We start from the raw sequence: 6,879 nt of genomic DNA on the forward strand, positions 1-6,879 counted from the left end.
CTCTTCTCTCCTCTCCCTACCTGGGTTCTCGCTCTCCCTTTCTCTCTCTCTCTTCTCTCCTCTCCCTACCTGGGTTCTCTCTCTCTCTGTCTCTCCCTCTTCTCTCCTCTCCCTACCTGGGTTCTCTCTCTCTTCTCTCCTCTCGCTACCTGGGTTCTCTCTCTCTTCTCTCCCTACCTGGGTTCTCTCTCTGTCTCAGTCTCTCCTCTCCTCTCCCTACCTGGGTTCTCTCTCTGTCTCTCTTTCTTCTCTCCTCTCCCTACCTGGGTTCTCGCTCTCCCTTTCTCTCTCTCTCTTCTCTCCTCTCCCTACCTGGGTTCTCTCTGTCTCTCCCTCTTCTCTCCTCTCCCTACCTGGGTTCTCTCTCTCTTCTCTCCTCTCGCTACCTGGGTTCTCTCTCTCTTCTCTCCCTACCTGGGTTCTCTCTCTGTCTCAGTCTCTCCTCTCCTCTCCCTACCTGGGTTCGCGCTCTCTCTGTCTCATCTCTCCTCTCCCTACCTGGGTTCTCTCTCTCTCTCTCTCTCTCTCTCTCTCTCTCTCTCTCTCTCTCTCTCTCTCTCTCTCTCTCTCCTCTCCTCTCCTCTCCTCTCCCTACCTGGGTTCTCTCTCTGTCTCTTCTCTTCTCTTCTCTCCCTATACCTGGGTTATCTCTCTTTGTCTCTTCTCTCCCTACCTGGGTTATCTCTCTCTCTCTCTCTCTCTCTCTCTCTCTCTCTCTCTCTCTCTCTCTCTCTCTCTCTCTGTCTCAGTCTCTTCTCTCCCTACCTGGGTACTCTCTCTCTCTCTCTCTCTCTCTCTCTCTCTCGCTCTCTCTCTCTCTCTCTGTCTCAGTCTCTTCTCTTCTCTCCCTACCTGGGTACTCTCTCTCTCTCTCTGTCTCTGTCTCTCCTCTCCCTACCTGGGCACTCTCTGTCTCAGTCTCTCCATCCATCCATCCATCTGCATTTGTTTGCTTAGCAAAGTAGCAAAAATAACTAGGTTATTTGTTTGTGCAAGACTAAAGTAGCAATCCTTGTATTTCCTACTTGTGTTGTGCTTTAGGTTAGCCAGCTAGACAGCGTTATTTCTTTCCATAGCCGCATTTTGCGGAGACGCTCTCTGATTGGCCACTGACTGACGCTCTCTGATTGGCCACTGAAATGTGTGCCCAATCGCGTGACGAGCTGTATCTTTGCCCATTTCCGCGTCGAACAGCAGCAAATGACCTAACGCCTAGTTTATCACTGGTTAAGCTTAGGCGACTCTTTCGAAGTTGGTTAAGGTTAGAGTTTGGAATCAGGGCTGGTGTTCTATCGCCCTGCTCTAAGACAAACTCTAACCTTAACCAACTTCGAAAGAGTGCCTAAGCTTAACCAGTGTAGAAACAGGCGTCACACGATTGGGCGCACCAGAAACGTCAGTGGCCAATCAGAGAGCGTCTCCGCAAAATGCGGCTACGGAAAATAATAACGCAGCTAGACGAGGCTCTTCTTACACATCACTGAATAGACAGTCTACCGATACAGTGCCTTAATCTTATGACATACTGAGACCAAATGCCGGTCTGTTCTGTTTGACTCGTCTCCAGCGCCGGTCAGGCAATAAAGCACTAAGCCACTCACACAGCTGCATGTAACGGAGATGAGAGCAAGGTAAACACTAAGCCACTCACACGGCTGCATGTAACGGAGATGAGAGCAAGGTAAACACTAAAGCCACTCACACAGCTGCATGTAACGGAGATGAGAGCAAGGTAAACACTAAGCCACTCACACAGCTGCATGTAACGGAGATGAGAGCAAGGTAAACACTAAAGCCACTCACACAGCTGCATGTAACGGAGATGAGAGCAAGGTAAACACTAAGCCACTCACACAGCTGCATGTAACGGAGATGAGAGCAAGGTAAACACTAAGCCACTCACACAGCTGCATGTAACGGAGATGAGAGCAAGGTAAACAAACACCAATAGTAACTCTAGTTCTTATCCAGTGGCAGCGTGACAAGGTTAATCCTTTGTAGAGACGATGAAATTATATTTGATTTTGAACGCATTTGCAATTAATATCATTTTAAGTAATTGGAAAAGTAGTAGGGACATGTCTCCGCCGGCCCGATCATGAATCCCACCCATGCCCACATGACCTGCGCAATAACAAAACGTCCCTAACGAAATGACCATAAGTGACCACGATTTGCCGCTTACAGCCCATATCACCTGGGGGGGGGGACAACCTCTTGAAATCTCAATTTACGATAATCCTAGTAAATATCTGGATGTCATATTATCATGAAACAAGTGCAACATCTTTAAACACGCAGAATGATCTGCCAGTGTGGTAAATAAATGTGACTTACAATATCTTGAAACAAGCATGACGTGTCTTAAAACGAAATAACATCTCTCGCTAAGCTTGTCTTTTTTTTTGCAGTGCACACGCGCTCGCTCACAGGCACACACACACACACACAGCAAGGCTTTAGGGTAGCATTCTTCAAGCCCGGCTGTTAGGATGCTTCAGCGTGTGGCTTCTTGTTCTCTTGGGTCTGAGTGGGCGTCTGATATGAGACAGCCGCCTCACGTGGAACAGAGTTAGAGAAGTCTGTCAAACTCTGTCTGGACTGAGGGTTTGAAACTGGGACAAGGTGCAGGTTTCAGTCTGAGAGAGGAGGTGAGAGTCCCTGCTAGCGAGAATGACACCTGTAATTGATCTCGAAACTTCGGAAGCAACAGTTGTGATTGGAGGATTAGGAAAGAAAAGAGGGCAGGGTTTGAGATAGGTCAGTTGGTGCCGTGACTCAGATCGCATGGGGTCAGCTGGGGTCACTGTTGTGATGTGTGGACTGAGTTTCGGGAGGTGACTGTAACAGAGCTGGAGAAGGCTTTTAAGGTCACTCCTCAGAAATACTGCCCTTTGGCTTTGTCCAAATCAAGTGCAGGCTTTTGTTCTGACGGATCTTTCCTGCTGGCAAGAACATGACTCATAGTTCTAAACAGAGATGAAGTGAAAGTCTTTGCTAGCATGAATGACACCTACAGTACAACACATGCATACATACAAAAACACACAGACACAAACCAACACAAACACACAGACACTTCATGTAGCCTACATACATTTGCACAATACGACTAAAACAGGGTCCCCACTCTTTTTGAGAAAAAAAATTTCAGGACATTTCCAGGACATTTTCTTGACAATTCAGGACAGCACTTGCTCACACACAGTTGTATTCCTCCCTTTTTAACGATGCAGGGTTCATGATGACGTGTCTCACCTTCATTACAGGTGACTGCTATACCCGTCACAAAATGTTTTGTAGTCATTACGGTTAGGATTTTACAGCACTTTCAAAATAGGAGGAGAATAAGCATGAGCTTGTCTAATGCCGTGGCGGTCCACACTTGGCCTGTGGGCCCCAAATTGGGCGGCACTGCTATAATCCTACCAACAGTCGAGTTTCAAACTAAATACACACCTAGGTGATCTGAGTGACGTGCTAAAATACAATTAAAGATTTCCAGGACGTTTGGTAATTTAAGTAAATTCTTCAGGTTTTTCATGACTTTTTTTCTCTAAAAAGCACAACAGGTATCGGTCCGATTTTCATTTAAATCTTATAGGCAATATTTGGCCTATATTAGACGAATGATGTTTTAGTGATATCTTTACTAGGAGCTCAATACAAGTGCCAAGGTAACAACAAGGACTTATGTTTAAAGAACAAACAAATAGGGGGAAATAGGATATTAGTATCAGCTTATTAAAGCGCATTATATCAGTGATGAGCTTATTTAGCAGGTACCATTTTAGCAGTCGACTATCCTGCGACAGTAGGGGAGAAAGGGTAGCTACACTTGGGACACTTTACTATGCACACGAAATAACCTTCCATTACTCACAGACTACAGACTCAAATAACTTGATCCCTGAACAGAAAGTGTCTGCTAACATCATGTTTTTAGAGCCTTATCACTAGGGCACAAGTATCTTGTGTTTTATTATAAATTCAAGTTTTCTTAGAGCCCAACCCAAATGCGAAAGGCACAATTCTGTAATTTCCCCAAAAGTCAGCCTCCTCCAGACAGTTGGGAGCTCGGCTGAGACACCTTGTTCTGGGATTCTTATTTTAATTTTTTTATTAAATTTAATTGCACATTTCTTTTTCTTAATTTAAATTTTTTTGTATCCTCTTTTTCTTTGCCTGATTTTTTCTATTTTTCTTCCCATCCCAATTTAGTCGTTATGCCAATTCCCCCCTCCCCTACCTGGTTGTTGTGCGCATGTTCCTCCTACTGGTCGGTACAAGGGAACCCTGAAGTCCACCACATGCTTCCTCCGACACATGTGGAGACAGCCAGTGGCTCTCTTCTCACCTGGCAGCGAGGACTCTCATTGGTGAAGCGTAACGCGTGGGAGGTCACGCTGCCTTCACCATTTCCTGCCTTTCGCTGAGCAGGCGCCCAGACCTGACCTGTAGGCCTCGCTGTCCACAACGCCAGATTACCACCCATGACTTCCCTCCCCCTAACCCAGCCAAACGAGTTAGTATGACGACCGGCCCAAGCCGCAGGGCAATGCTGACTCCGGGAGTCGAGATCGCGGCTTCTTGCATTGGTGACGAGCGCAATCTCCGCTACGCCACCCGACCGCCCTGCTCACAAATTTTTTTGATAAAAAGAAAACATTTGTTGGGGCGCCCCAGTGGCGAACCACATAGCGCTCAGCCGCGACACGGCCGATTCCCGAACCCGTCGTTATTTGCCGAATGTCTTCCCCCCACTCTGTCTCCCATTCCTCCTCTGTCTCTTTCTACTGGACTGCCCAGTAGAAATAAAGCGATAAAATGCAAAAAAAAAAAAAACATAAAAAAAAAAAAAAAACATTTGTAAAGTTTATTATATTTTCACAAATGACTGAGATATGGAATTTGGCTGTCTTCTCGTTCTTCATTTGAGTGGCAGCTCAATGTGGTTACCATAGGCTACGTGTAGTCTATAGCAGTGTTTCTCAACTGGTGGGTCGCGACCCAAAAGTGGGTCGCGGGGCCATTTTGAGTGGGTCGCGGATGTGTGTATACATTTTTTTTTTAAATAAATAATAATAAAAGCTAAGAAGTCTGCTAAGAAGGATATATTATTTATTATTATTATTCTTATTTTATTTCATTTTGTTTTTAGACCTAGTTGCACTTTTGTTGCAACCCCAGTTATCCCATTAGTTCCCCCAAACTTACTGTAGGTCTGTTATGTTAAGCTAAGAAGTCTGCTAAGAAGCATAATTATTTATTATTATTATTTAATTTCATTGGGTTTTTAGCCCTAGTTGCACTTTTTTGTGTTTATCTCATGTTTTTAACACTTTAATCGCCGGAAACGCCGAAACTCGTCATTGCCCGCCATGCTCATTCTGCCGAAGACGCCGTAACACGTCTTTGATATCAATATTTCAAAAATCTGTGATCGAAATCATATTTCTCCTCCGGGGACCTGAGATATACTGCTGAGCATTTGGGGCTATAAATCAAGTTCTGGAGAAAGCTGCAGAAAACGATAAAAACATACTTATACTTTAGATCGTATTTTAGTATGAATATGTGAATGAAAAAGTATAACGTTGCTACACCCTGAACAATAGATATAGGACATTGAATAGGCCATAATAATGTCAATTTAGCAATACAATTTAAAAAGTTATAGCCCTGCAAAGAAGGGGAACTTCTCCATAGACAAATAGAGCTGGCTAGGGATGGTAAATTATGAATTTAACCATGGCGATCAAAGTGTTAACAGTGCATGAAAGATTGTGTATTACTGCAATTTTTATTTTTTATAAATCATAGTTGTTAAAAAATTTGGGTTGCGACTTAATGACTAAGGAAAATGTTGGGTCCCGGGGCTAGACCAGTTGAGAACCACTGGTCTATAGGCTTATGTAGGCTATCAAGTTTGTTTCATTTAGCAATAAAGTCAATAACAACTCTGCACATTCAAAATATGCTCAGGGGTTGAAATGTAGGCCTACAGTATAAGTTCATGCATTGTTTTTTACGTGGTCTTTTAATTCAGCTTAGCAGTTTAAATGCTAAACACAACTTAAAACAGAGAAACCAAGTTCATAAAAAAAAGTATTAACCCATTGAAACCCTAACCGTAACCCTATGCAGCGCAGGGCTTTTTGAAGGGGACAAAGAGGGTTTCTGATTGGCTGCCACTTCATTCAGTGACTTCACAGTGGGCATGTCTTAGTCAACTAGGAAAAGCCATTGTCTAGTTTTTGTCAGATTTTCAGATTTTCGTTGATTTGTAACAAGGTAGGAAACAATACTGTCCCAACCGCCCCAGGGTAACTGTCCCAACTGTCCCAGGGAGAACAGACTCCTGTGCTAGCCACCAACAAAACATTCAGACAGCTTACACTAGCATCAACTGATAGGCCCAAAAATAAGCAACGATATGTATTTCGTATTTGCTTTAAATGAAGACACCATTTTCATGTACCTTGCACCCAATCTGATACTAACTCAAATGTATATCATGAATTTCATGATTTACCGTATATTGGCTTAAAAGGGAGTGGGTGGGGGGGAGGTAAACTCTATTTCACAAATAAAAAAAGGCGTGGAAACTAGGTTTAGGTGGGTTCACCCTCCACTACATCTATAATCTTGCAGTATAGAGGCACTTTGTTTTGGTCAAGCATTCTGTTTGGAACCAGTCCACCTGGCCGTGAAGAGGCGCCAAGGAAGGAGACAGAGGATTGACTATATGACATATGATATTCCATTACTACATTTCTGTTCTGTCTGAGAATTATTTCCCTACATGTGCACTGTGGAAAAGAGAACCTTTAGAGAACATCAGATGTATAATTTATTAATATACTGTAGTCATGATAG

The sequence above is a fragment of the Notolepis coatsorum genome (assembly GCF_963971535.1).
Source record: "Notolepis coatsorum genome assembly, chromosome: 6".
NCBI classification, from domain to species: Eukaryota; Metazoa; Chordata; class Actinopteri; order Aulopiformes; family Paralepididae; genus Notolepis; species Notolepis coatsorum.